We start from the raw sequence: 13,435 nt of genomic DNA, 5'->3' as shown, positions 1-13,435 counted from the left end.
CCAGCTCTGTGCACACCTAATCCCTGTTTTCTCACAGCTCCCTCATCACTGCAGCCCACAAGACTCCATGAAAAGGCTTAACTGAAGTTCCCAGGAAGGAAACGTATGTTTCCTTTGTGTAGGATATAGCTCCTCAAAGAGCCTATTGGGCTGACACAATCCAAGGTTGTAAAATCACGTTTCCTTTTATCTTGTTCACCCCTATTTGTCCTTTCATTCAAAATTTTCTTTAGAGCTTTGCATACTATTGCGGCTCACCATATAAGACTGCCTGGGTCACCTCCTCTCCCCGCCTTCTTAACTAAAGGGCCCAGGTTTGCTTTTCTGCATACGCATGTTATTTTCCTCATCTGAGAGGTTTGAAACTAAGAATACTAGCTACCAGGGCTGTGCTTCCATGTACCAGTCCCTCCAAAATTCACAGGCACGCTTTGCCCCACAGTAACTCAGGAGTTTTCTGGGAAAACGCAGAACACGCTGTATCTTGAACAGTAGAAGGGGTAGAAAAATGATGACACACTTGAGATCCAAAATGACTTATGGTCATCCCAGAAGTGTGCAAAGAGAGACAAAGTGAGCAATAGCTGGCAGTATCTTCATAGTTGCGGAGGCAGTAATTTCTTCAACTATATCTCTGTTGTCAGAGCTTATCTGTTGGGTCACGGGGATCCAAAATGCTGCCATAGCTCTGCAGTTTCATTTCTGGAGTTACTAGCTGGAAAAACAGTGAGGAGAAGAGGTGAAATCATGGATGAGGAGTTAGATACCAATAGGTGAGATTTCAGTTCCCTTCTAATCTCTGTCTTTGTTGAGACATGTCTGTTTATCCCAGTTGAGTTATCCTTTTCAATCATCATTCCCAGCAAAACAGTTACCAGCACTGCTATTATAGCCCCCATAGCTGAAATAGTTTTGCAATATGGGGAATATTAACATGATGGATTTTTTTGGCCTCCTCCCAATCTTCTTGAACTCTTCTTGAACACTTCTTGAAGTGGCAAAAATCCCTTGATACATGAGGTGCCTGGACAAGAACATCCTTTGTCCTGTAATCTTTAAGAAATCTACAAGTAGAAATAGATTTTAAAACAATTTTTAATGTGATATTCCACATTTAAACAGTTTCACTTTCTAAATTCAACTACAGTTGTGAATGAAATCTCTGGTCTTCTGCTCAAAACATACTATAAACATCCTACCACACGTTGAGTGGAAATTCTGAAATTTCATCCTAGCAATTTAAACCAGACCTAACTTTTTCATCTGCTCAGTCCCTTACAAAACCATCATTAAAAAAACCCCAAAACATGACACAAGAAAAAACTGCCAACAACAACCCCAACCTTTTGCAGCTCCATGGTAAGAACACTAAGTTTAAATGCTAAATTTTGTCGGCACCGTGATTTAGTTAGGAAAAATGGTACCTACCTGGTATGAATTGTCAAAAATTAGATTTATCAGTACTGTAAACTAAATGTAATGTATAAAATGCAGAACACTGGAAAGTTAGAATTCAGCAGAGAGAAATGACGCAAACCATGCAAATGTGAATGGTTATTTGTAATAGGATAAGACTACATTATTTATGTAAAACTGACTATTGACTATGCTTACGCACGATGTTTTATGACAGGATATCACGTCTTTTTTTTCCTGGTGCTCCCTTGCTCAGTCGGTAAAGCTTTCATTTATTTTCAGGAAACATTTAACATATTTCTACCATGTTGCATAAAGGTCTGCCAGAGAGAAAGGCAACTATCTGCATCTGCCAGCTCCGTGTGTGCTGAGAAATGTGTGCTGAAGCTAAAGGCTTCAGACAACAATACCTTAAAAATAGCTTTGCTGTAGCAGAGCCTACAGATGTCCTGCGGACATCCTCACCTGTTTCACTGCTGTGCGGGCATAGCGTCACCAGCAGCGTTTGCAGATCTTCCATGTCTAAGACAACCCTGCAAAAGGAGCTGGACAAAGGAAAATGTGACCAGAGACACTTAAATATCTCAACTTATCATTCACAATGTGACCCTTTGGTTAACTTTTAAGAACAATTCCCTGACCACGTGAAGCGCCTGAGGCTGTCGCATGGTTCCTTGCAGAGCCAAGACTGAAATTTTCATTAGAGACCATCCCTCTACCAGAGTTTCTTCCACTACAAAGTGGAGCGTAATCACAGTTGCTGTCTGTTCCCCAGCAGGCAGAAGAGCCAATTTCTCCTCGCTCTGGGTCTGTAAAACACCGTCTTGAGTTTTGGGCAGCTTTGCTGTGAATCAGCTCAAGGGAGCTTGAACCCGAGGGGTGGGAATGGCCCTGGATGGGGGACCAGCTCCAGCTCCCCCTCGCTCCTCTCACTGTCAGAATAGCTGTCCAGGTGAATATACTATACTATACTGTGATATGCTATACAGTACTATACCATACTATACTATACTATAAATACTGTCTATCATACAAGTACGGATAGTATAGCTGAAGAGATTATGCTCCTTTTCTGCATCAGGAAGTGTACAGCTACATCACTGAGGATGACATTCAAGATGATGGGAGCTGTGGTTCAGAAAGCCTCTCACTGTGGCTTCTTAATTATCTGCTTTGAGGCAGCCCTGGGTGCCAACCAGGCCCTTTGGCATGACGCAGGCAGACCCCGATGCCGGCAGTCCCTGGCCCCGGGGCATTTACTTTTGGTGTGTAACATCATCCTCATCATCCTCGCAGCATTGCTACCAACCTCCCGAGCACGGGATATCATGAGCCCGTGGTCCCCTGTAACGATTAGTTACGTGGCACCTAATATACAGTAAGTTTCTAAATAGCCACCTGTTCAAATGCGCCCAATTTTAGCACAAAAAAAAAAAAACAACCCAAGCCCAACATTCTATACTCTCATTTCTAATTCACTTTTGGGTCAAGATGAGAAAGCTGAGCAGCTATCACAGCTGTCCTGCAATTTGAAGACACCAGGAGCCAATCCTGATTTTTTAGAGTATTCCCAGCTGAAAAGGAATATTTTCTATTTCATGTAAATAACTTCTGATTTACTAAAACCATTCCAGATTACTAAAGGGAAGAAAATGAAGACGATGCAAAACTGTCACTGATATTTCTTTTGCAAGGCTGCAGTGCAGCCTTGGCTTGTGATGGTGTAACATAAGGATGCTTTTCATGTGACCTTTCTCCTCCTGATAACCTCTTGCTTGAGAATGGCAGGTTAGAAGTCCTGAAGCAAGAGGCAAAAGAGAAAAATAAAATAGGAAGGAGCAGAAGTAGAATAATTACTTGCACAAGCTGCTCCACTGGGTTTTACCAGTGCTTTACCAGGCAAAAAAATATTCTCTGATGCTAACCAACGAAATGGCATCCCATGTTTTTTTCAGTCCAGTTGAAGATTAGGGCTACCTGAAATTGTCTATACTTTATAGTATGATGCTGTATTAACACTGAAAGGGAACCTAACACATACGCACAAAGGAACATCCTGGGCTGAATTGGGGGAAGACATTCTGGTGAAAGAGAAGCGAAGTGCAGGGGGGTTCTGAGAATACAAAAAGTATACGTATAAGTAGGGAATTAATAGCAAAATTCACGAGTATCAAGGGACATTGCACTGTGGAGTTACAGATTCCTACAGATGTCAGGAGGAGCTATTCAGGAAAAAGCCCTTATTGAACCAATTAAAAGTGTTTCAACATTTTTTTCAAATTAAAAAGAAAACAATCTATCTCAAAATCTTTGAAAAGAGGTATCGCTTCTGGCAAGTGGCCACAGAAAAATGATTTCAAAACAAAAAGCTTGTCACTCCAGAAAACCTGGGACCGCATTTTGGAATTATGAAATGCCACGGTCCCATAGTGTACTTTGTGACATTTAATCATTACAGTCTTCTTGTTACTCCAGGCTATGTCCAGATTACTAGTGCGTAAGCGGCTAACTCAAAGGAAGAAGTGGCAGAACAGAGTGACTGTACCCTGGCAAAGAAGTGTCCTGCGTCAATGGCAAGCAAAGGATTTCAAGCAGATGTCATCTAATGTTTGGGACCAGCAGTTCCTCCTTTTCTGATATGATCTGACTTGTTTTCCTCCTTGTGGCAGCTCAAAAAAACTACATATATTTCTTACTGTGCTAGCCTTTGTTCTGGTGGCACTACATTTAGAAGAGTTTTCTCAAAGTGTGACGGGAAGGAGCCGAGGCTCAGAAGAGTGAACAGAGAGTAGGAGGGATGGTAGAAGCCATTTCCCACTTTATCCATTTGTCAGTCTTTCCTTTTACGTACAACACAGTGCCAGGATCATAATGAATTAAATAGAAATGTTGCCATTGAGTTCACCCTCTTACAGTAATTTTACCATACCACTGAGGAAGTTTTAAAAGAGCTTTCCCTTTGTCTGACACTGATCTTTCCCTTTTGAGGAGCAGTTATTTTTGTTACCCCTGTGACCGGTTCTCTGAAACAATATACAAAAATTTGCTCGTTATTGACAGAGTAAGGAAACTATGAAACATGAAACAAAAAGTAATGGAATTCTAGAGATGTTAAAGGAGCCTCCCGCACATTTCGTATCATCGTCAGAAGCCAGAAAATGTCAGCTTTGTTTTGCTGACTGTTTGCAGGCTTTTTATTCTGCAGAGGTTCTCGGTAGGCCCAAGAGCTCTGGCTACACCATCTGTCCACACACCAACGCTGCTCTCAAAAGCCCTGCTTTTCAGAGGTTAGGAGCTCATGAAATTTGCAGTCTAAAGGGTCTTGCAACCCCATCACGTTGCTTAGTAGAAAAAAACGTCAGCTGTGGACTTACCTATTCAGATGGCAAAGCGTGCCCTGACAGTGGTCCGTGGCTGCTAAACTCTTCAGCCTGACTGTCTTTGCTGTTTCATCAGGCAAGAGGAGTCCTGCCAAAAATCAGTGGAGTTACAACGGCATAAAACATGTGCAACGGCATTCTGTGGGCAAAAGGGAGTAAGGCTGCCCAAAAAGACCATTCAGGGAATAGCAAATACGTCCAAAACATGATCTGGAACTGAAAGCAGGTGGGGAGACAAAAGTTCTCATGAATTCAAATTGAATTTAGCTACTACCTTTGTCTGTTAATAAAAAGCGATGAACACGTCAATGTCTTAAAACTTTTTCTTTCTTTCTTTTTTTAATCTGGTTTCAAGAGTATGTGCTGCTTTGGAGATGTGAGAGGTGACTGTTACTTTGAGATGAGGTAAAACCTTTTTCATGTTCAACGCAAAGCCATGGTGGTTTTTATTATTTGTTATTGGTAGAGTCCTAGGAGTTGCATTGCAGCTGGCTCCATCATACTGACACAAGCGTGCGGGCAGACACACAGTGACTCAGATCACAGAATGGGTCCCGACGAAAACTATTTTTCACTAAATTCCTTTGGTGGCTTAGTCTTAAACTAGATCCTCTCCCCAGTCTGACACAGCTGCTCGAATGCCAGCACTGACACACATGGGAGGTGGTGAGAAAAAGCGACTCGTGGCAGAAGTCAGACTACAGACTGGCAGTGACCCTCTTTTTGGTAGCATCGTTCCCACACTGATATCAGCTCATGACAGTTGTGGAACCACATGCAAAACGTCAGGCAGAAAGCAGCAGATTTCACACAATAGGCATGTGGCACCCAGGCTAAATGGGAGACATAGCTCGTAGCTGATCACTTCATAGCAGTCTCCAAGGAATGCCTTTTATATGACTTTTTAAAAGTCCTTAAAAAAAAAAAGTAGAAAATAAATTTTAGAAAGTAGTAATTTTACAAAATGTATAAAATCTGCAACTTCACACCAGAAATTTTACATAGTCTATTACATACACATAATTAAAACACTGTGAAATGAAACACAAAAGTTTAATTTATCCTTTCTTAAAGGTGCCTGTAATTCCGACCAAAGTCTTTGCTCTCTGTCCGTGTTTGCCAATGGCTACTGTACTCACAGGGAATAAAGAGAATCCACTTTGCTGCTTTCACGTAGACTGTTTTGAAAGTCTAGGCACTTCATCCTGACAAGTCCAGACAAGCAGTATCAGAAAAAATGTAGACGATAGAAATCCCAAGATTTGAGCATTTAAAAATGACAATGTAGAAGATCAAAGTAAGACCAGCAGGGAGTGATGCTTGATGCTACAGAGCTAAAGTACAACGGGAGATACCCAACATGTTCCCTCTCCATGCCAGAATTGCCATTGTCGCATGTCGCTTCAGGCGTAGGGAAGAGTCGGGGGCTTCCGTTTTTTAATTTTAACTTTTGGTTTCACATGTATTTCTAGCATCAGCGGAGGAAACGGAGTACATTCTGCATTTGGGACGAGCGATACCAGGGGACTTTACAGTGAGCAGCGCCTGACTGGGGCAGGCAGAGCCATGGTGTTCCCCTGCCAGGCACAGGGAGAGCCCCCGCCAAGGAAGGGGCAAGCGAGAGCCGCTTTGTTGCATGAGGAGGTCTTGCATCAGCCCGTAAGAAACTCCAGGGAGAGGAGTTTTTCCCCCCTCGGAAAGCAAGCGTCTCTCCTGGGCAGCCAGGACCCTTTGCCGGGGAGGATGTGGCACCCAACCCTCCTGGGTTTCACCATACAGACCAGCTCCTCCTCCCAAAAGGCAGCCCATGGAGGAAGCGAGGCCCTCACCCCTGCCCGGGCTTACCCAACAGCTCTGAGGTCAGAGCACTCCCTGGAAACCACTTTCTATTTCTGCCCAAGAGCCAAATTTCTTGTACTACGCACTTGACCAAGCATCGCCTGGAATCCAGGTCAGGCCACTGAGGTGGCACATGGACTCCTGACTTTCTCTTTCTGACAAAAAACGGTTCCCTTTAAGAGGAAGTATTGGAAACCATCTTGACCAAGATTATTCTTAGGAGCTGGGGGACTTTCCTGTAAAGTAGCAAATCTGGGTTCATAATCCCTTTAGATAGGGAAGGGATATGATTCAACATCTCCCACATCCTGGTTGAGCAATCTAAACAAAAAGCACCAGACCATCTAATTGGCCATCTGAAGGAAAAACCTAGTTGGACCTAGACCACTTGAATCCCCTGGTGATGGGATCAAAGACCTTATAGCCAGCCTGGCCCCCAGGATACTTTTGCTTCAATAACAGCAGTGCAGGAATAGTGAAGATTACAGATCCCGCACAACCTATTAATCCTATTATAGTGTGCTGGCATGTAATTAGAAAGGGCTCTCACTACAGTAAGTAGGTTCCCTTTCACAAATTCAGTTTAGAACAATAAAGGAGTTTACTAGAACTCACCCAGAAAGGAGGAAAGACCCCCAAAAGCCAATGTGTGAGACACTTTCTGAGTAGTGATATTCAGGTTTCTCAACAAGATTGTAAGGCCAAATGTATGACCAAAGTGGCAAAATCCACAGCGGCTCCACCGTGTCACCACAGGATCATTGAGCTACAAAAGCTTCATGAAACCGCACAACAGTTATTGCAGGCGTGTAGTGCATTTTGGTTTTCTAGTTACGCATCTCCTAAGAAAAAAATTCCAACATATAAACTGCTAATGAAATGTTATCTCCTGAAAGGAAGGTACTGAAGTCTTGCATCTGATTCTGGAGACGGAGTTACAGTACTTTTTTCAGTGGCCTGTTAAGCCGTACTACTACATTATCGCATATGTAAAAGATATCCCTCCAGCTGGACAGTCTACATGTCTCATTATACTCAAATGGGATATAAACTACATCTACCCACATTCAGTTATATTTCCCTATTCTAAGTTCTGATGTAGAAATAAAGCTCTCCAAAGCATGAGAAATACTATCTCTTGCATCATTTTGCATACAGTGGCAAAAATAACCGCTGATACCACCCAACTTCTGTTCTCAGTTCAGAAAGAAACTGCTGCTATCCAGGAAAAAGTACAAAAATATAGTTAAGTGACTTGGGTTATGCGTAAGTAATTTACAACATCACAGAAAGGCAATCACCAGGAAAAGCAGAACGAGGATGCATGGCTAAATGTCAAATTGAACGAGACAATAGTCTGAAGAAGAGACTATAGGCACCAAAAAATTAGGCATGAATGATGGTAAACACATTTTGATCTACAGGTGTCTCATTGAGCAACACATTGACCTTTTACATAAGAGTGAAATAGATCCTTTGGTTACTGAACTGAACCAGACTTGGTATGAATTCACGAGTATGATTACTTTACCGATAAACATTGACACCTCTTCAGTTTACTTTGGCATTGAGCAAGCTCCTCAGAGAAAGAACTTGCCTTTAGAATGCTTTGTAAAACACAATCTACGTCTGTGTTAAAAATAGCAAACAATAAAGATAACAAATATTTATACCATTCAGGACCTCCCATACACTCAGGCTCCTCACTGTGTTCTCTTTTCAGCTTCGTCATCTTCCCCGGTGACTGAAAAATCTCCCTCCTCTCCTTTGTCATAAAACTTCTTCGAATTTTCATCTGTCACGCTTAGAAGAGAGCTCAAAGGGAACCAAGAAGTTCCTTAAAAACAAGCGGAATACACAGTCAATTTATTTTTAAAAGGGAACAGAGATTTTATATAGACCCACAGCCCAACAATAATTTAAAACACAATACTCATAAAATGGGATCCTTGTCAAAACACTGTGTGGCCACAGTGGGCGATGATCACAAACAAACCAGATAACAGCGTGCAGGTATCATGCTTGGGAAAGACAAAACACCGCCGGGGTACTTCTAACATAGCCAGTTCTCTACTTTGGTGCCTCATGCAGCCCAGGCGTCACCCACCACACCAGGCACACTGGCGCCGTGATGGACACAAAGCAAGAGCTACCTTCCTTCCATGAGAAAAGTTTGTGGAATCGCTTCCTGATGACATTTATCAGCGCAGCCACAGCAGCAAAGTGCCGCTCGTACACATCTAGGTTCACTGGCGAGTGTTACAATATTCCCTTTCCGGAGTTAAAATGCCTGCGGTTGTTTTGATTTGAAGGAGATGTGTCTATTTAAAGTGACCTGTGGCATTCAGATATTCCCCAAGAACAGTTATCTCCAGGATCTCTTTCACCTAGGACTGCATACCTGCCAGCCTCAAAGTTGACTAGAGAAGACCGTGGCATTATTTCTCTTCTCGAGATTAAACACACAAAGCTGAAAATGAGGACAGAATTTAAAGCTAACTACGAATTTTTCCTCTAAACCTCTGATTTAGCTTAAGGCATGGAAATTCATGGTATTTGCATATGATACACTCCTGTAAAACAAATTAAGTCTATTACTACACATCCTAGTTTTGTTTAAAAATGATGCAAGCCTGCCTTTAGGGAAGAAAAATGAGCAATCCACAGAGTTTTTCACCAAAAAAAAATCCCCAAACAACTCTGCCGTTCCCTGGCAAACAACCAACAGAGAACCAAAGAACTTGCAAAGCTGCAAAAGCAAAGGGCCGTTAGCCAAGCGCACCAGCGCTCTTCGGTGACGTGCAGCTTCTCAAAGCAACATTTGCTTACGAGAAACACAAACACAGGATATTAATGACCTGTTCAACCTGTTCACTTCAAATGCAGCACAGGGCAGCTTGGTTTAATGCTCACACATGCAAGCTCTTAGCGGAGCCACTGGTGACCATTTATTTGAAAATGTATGGGGAAAAAAAAATATAATCCAGTTTTTGAAGCTTGGGATATTTGATGGAGACTGTTGAAGATGATACTACTAATGCTTTGTACCATGAAAACTCTGGAAAATGTAGAGGAAAGGCACATAAACATTAACAGACCCTTTAATGTCAGTGCATGCTCAATATCAAGATCCTTGAAATAAATGAGCTCTAGAATGGGTGAAGTGTTAACATTTTGCTGGACTACAAAGAACTCATCTCCACTTTTTACAAGATCTGTAGGAACTCAAGATCCCTCATTCCGAGCTTTGAGGGATTCAATGGAAAATACATTACGGGAACTGGACATCAGCTTTCCACCTCACTCAATACATTTGGAAGTTATCTGTTTAGTCATTGTCAGGATCCCACTTGAATGGTCTACCAACAACTGGCATTTTCTTCCACAAACTCACACTTCCACACACAAACTCACACTTTTACAGAAGAACACCACATTTTCAGTTGTATTCCTTCTCTTATTGTCAACAGTACAATCTGAAGTCATAAAAGACGACAAAACATTAGTGGTTTGTATTACTACTATAGAATAGTGGAGATTATTAGAGAGAACAGTCAAATCAAACACACAAATAAATCAGAGTGGAACATACTACAGCCCTAGTAATTCCCTTACTTTATTAAAAGACCTTATTTTTCCATCTAGGAATGTAATTTATATAGTCATTTAGTTGACTCACAGCATTCAGCAAGCAAGGTCTCCTGCTACTGCCGGTAGCATTGGGTTTTACCTCCCATGTTGGGGCTTCTTGCAGACATGTGCCTGATGGCTGACAGAAGAGGGGTGACAAGCTTTGACCATGACAGCTCTGCAGTCTGTTGAATTCTTCAGTGGCAGTAGCATTTCCATGCTGATGTCACCCACCTCTCCTGAAAACAGCCTCCTGTCTGCAAATCTCCCAGGTTATCAGGAGCAAAAGTGGTATGGGCTTGTTCCCAATTCTAGAAGAACCAAAACTTGTTCTGGAATGGGTCTGAGAGTCGCCATACTGATCCTAGAAAACAGAGTGTGACACATGGGGTGATCCTGGATTGGCTCCCTGGCTATAAACTCACCCTCAGCTGTGATGGGGAGTCATTTTCACATGTGGACAGTCTGAGAGAGATTTTTTACAACATTCGGAACTAGCCCCTCTGCTCCCACAGAAATGTACAGTAGTAATGCTCATTGCTCAGACAGAAGAAAAAGTTGGATAAAAACTGAGAATTTCTGAAATCCCACCTTAGGAAAGTTTTGTATGTCAGGATGATGCAGCCACCTGGCTTATAGCATAAATGACAGGGGAAAAAGAACCTGTACAGTGAAATGAAGAAAAATAGCAATAAAAGGATACAAGAACAGTAGTCTGCAGTATTACAAAGATGCTATGCAGGAAAGAAATTACTCTGTATCTTGAAATTATGTCTTAGACTCTCAGTAATACTACTTATACATTTTAAAGTACCAACAGACAAATCTCCTGACCTGTAGCTAACTCATGAGTAAGTGCTGCTTGTTCAGAGCTTACAAGATTTTGAACAATGTGGCTACTGATGAATCAGCGTAACTCAGTGTCGTACCGTGTGGATTAATTAACCCACTTTAAGCCCTCCCCAAACTTTAACCATTCTTATAGACAGATCAGCGCAAAGTAATTCTTTTATGTGCAGCACCAATTAAAAAAGTGGTTTTCCATAAGAAAGTGTCCAGAGTAATAGCAGAAGTATTTTAATGCTATTGTGTAAATTGGAGTTCCTCCTTCCCTTGAATGCTATTCTTTGTCCTAGATTATCAAACTGAGTTTCTAAGACATTAACGAGCAACTTCCACTGGGGCATGTAAGTATACTTTGTACTTCTGAAAAGTCACATGGACAATCACATAAAAGAGTAAACAAAATCCCAAAATGCAAAAGGAGACAATAATAACTGAAGGCTTAGAGACTTTTAGACAAGGAACAACAGTTGAAATTTGCTTTCATTTCACTCTGAAGATGTAACTACACCCATCAGCAAGACTGATCCCTATATAACAGTGATCAGCACAAAAAGGTTCTCTGGAAATTGCTAAGGAACAGACATTTTCATGACACAAGGAGAAAAGAACAACTCATAAAATAAGGTTACAAAATTAAAAATTACAGAGCTACAAACAAGACTTACAAAATGCCTGCTGAGAAGACATTATTAAGGACATGTAGTCTTCTACCAAGCTCTGGCAATTTTAGGAATAGTCAGTATTTTCACTTGGGTTAGGAAAAGGAAAAGTTTGGCTGTCTGCAGTGAACAGCCTGTGAGCTGCTTGGCAGTAGAAGGAAATCCCTCTCCGAGACTCGGAGACGTGTACGTCCATGTGCTATCAGGAGCTCCCGTCCCTGCTGTACCTGCCCCTGATGGTTATCAAAAGGCAAATACCAGGCTTGTCCGGAGCATTGAGCTCATCTGGTCTGGCTGTTTTAATCCTCTGGCACCTTGCAACAGGATCTTTTGATTTGATACTGATGAAACACACCGTCATTGGTACGTTTTATTCTTATGCCTAACACCACAGACCTTGTCAGGGAGACCTAACGTTATGGAAGACCACTGCTACAGCTCCCCTCCACCGTGCACGGGGAACTGGGCAGAGACCGATTGCTGCTGTTGAAAATCGCTCTCTCACACTTGTGTTTCAGCATTAATCTCTCTCCACTGGGCAAAATTACTGCCACTGCCTTTCCGCTACTGGCAGAATGGGACAATAAATTAAAAAAAAAAAAAACCACTAGTACCCTGCTTCTTTCCTGAGGCTATCCAGGCTGTTCTTAGAAAACTCATTATCAGTATCTGGGTTTTTTTTTAAAGGAAGTCCAAATGAGGACACCCAAGTTCAGTCACTGTATCCTCTCTTTATCATCTCTCTTATTCCCCACGTTCTGTTCTCCCCACTCTGTGCCCTCCCGTTAGCACCTCCCGAAGCAGAATCAGGTCTTTCTCCAGTCTTCCTTACATGAGAAAACAGCACCGATTTAATTAAAACAAGCAAACAAAAAAAAGTAGTAATTTTGGCCAAAATCAGTTCAAGACATTCCAAAAGTTCAATGTCAGCATGCCTTGCACAGTTTGACTCAGTCCACGCTCTACATGCTTGAGCCAAATGGGCACACGTGCCCTGGATGAAGAGTCCCTCTGTGAATGGTGAAAATTCCCACCACGCTTCCCAAGGTAGGCAGAAAAGAGATAAGGTGGCAGATAACAGGGAACTGCGTGGCATTTCCTGCAGCCACCCTCCTGTGGGAGCCGTAGGAGCTGGCTTCGCCCCAGTCCCTGTGCATTAAAAGCATATTGAACAGGATGCATTTCATCCTACCCGGACGCAGTTCGCAGGGAGAGAGGCAACTTCAGACTAAAACTAAATGTGCGCGCTTAGTTTCATGCATATGAATAATAAAAATAGCTAAAATATAGCAATAAATAAATAATGAAAATAAAATATATAGATAAATATATAAATAATGAAAATAGCTAAAATATATAGGCAAATATACACAATACAATATTCATAAAACATTAAAACACACTAAAATATTAAAACAGGTGAAAGCATATAAAACACACAAAGCACGTATGTAGATAGGTAGGTATATATGTATGATTTCCAAGACTTTCTGTGCGGCTGGAGCTAGCAGGCTCAGCGGCTGCCGGCAGCGGGACCGGACGGTTCCGACCCCGACCCCGACCCCGGTCCCACGGGACCAGGTGAGCGGGCAGCGGCGGGGAGGAAGGGGGGGCGGGGGGGGTAGCCCGGCCCTCAAGGAGTTACGGTGCGGGAGCAGGATGACT

This window comes from Charadrius vociferus, unplaced genomic scaffold (assembly GCF_000708025.1).
Source record: "Charadrius vociferus isolate BGI_N301 unplaced genomic scaffold, ASM70802v2 scaffold262, whole genome shotgun sequence".
Lineage (NCBI taxonomy): Eukaryota > Metazoa > Chordata > Aves > Charadriiformes > Charadriidae > Charadrius > Charadrius vociferus.
Note: the sequence above shows the minus strand (reverse complement) of the source record.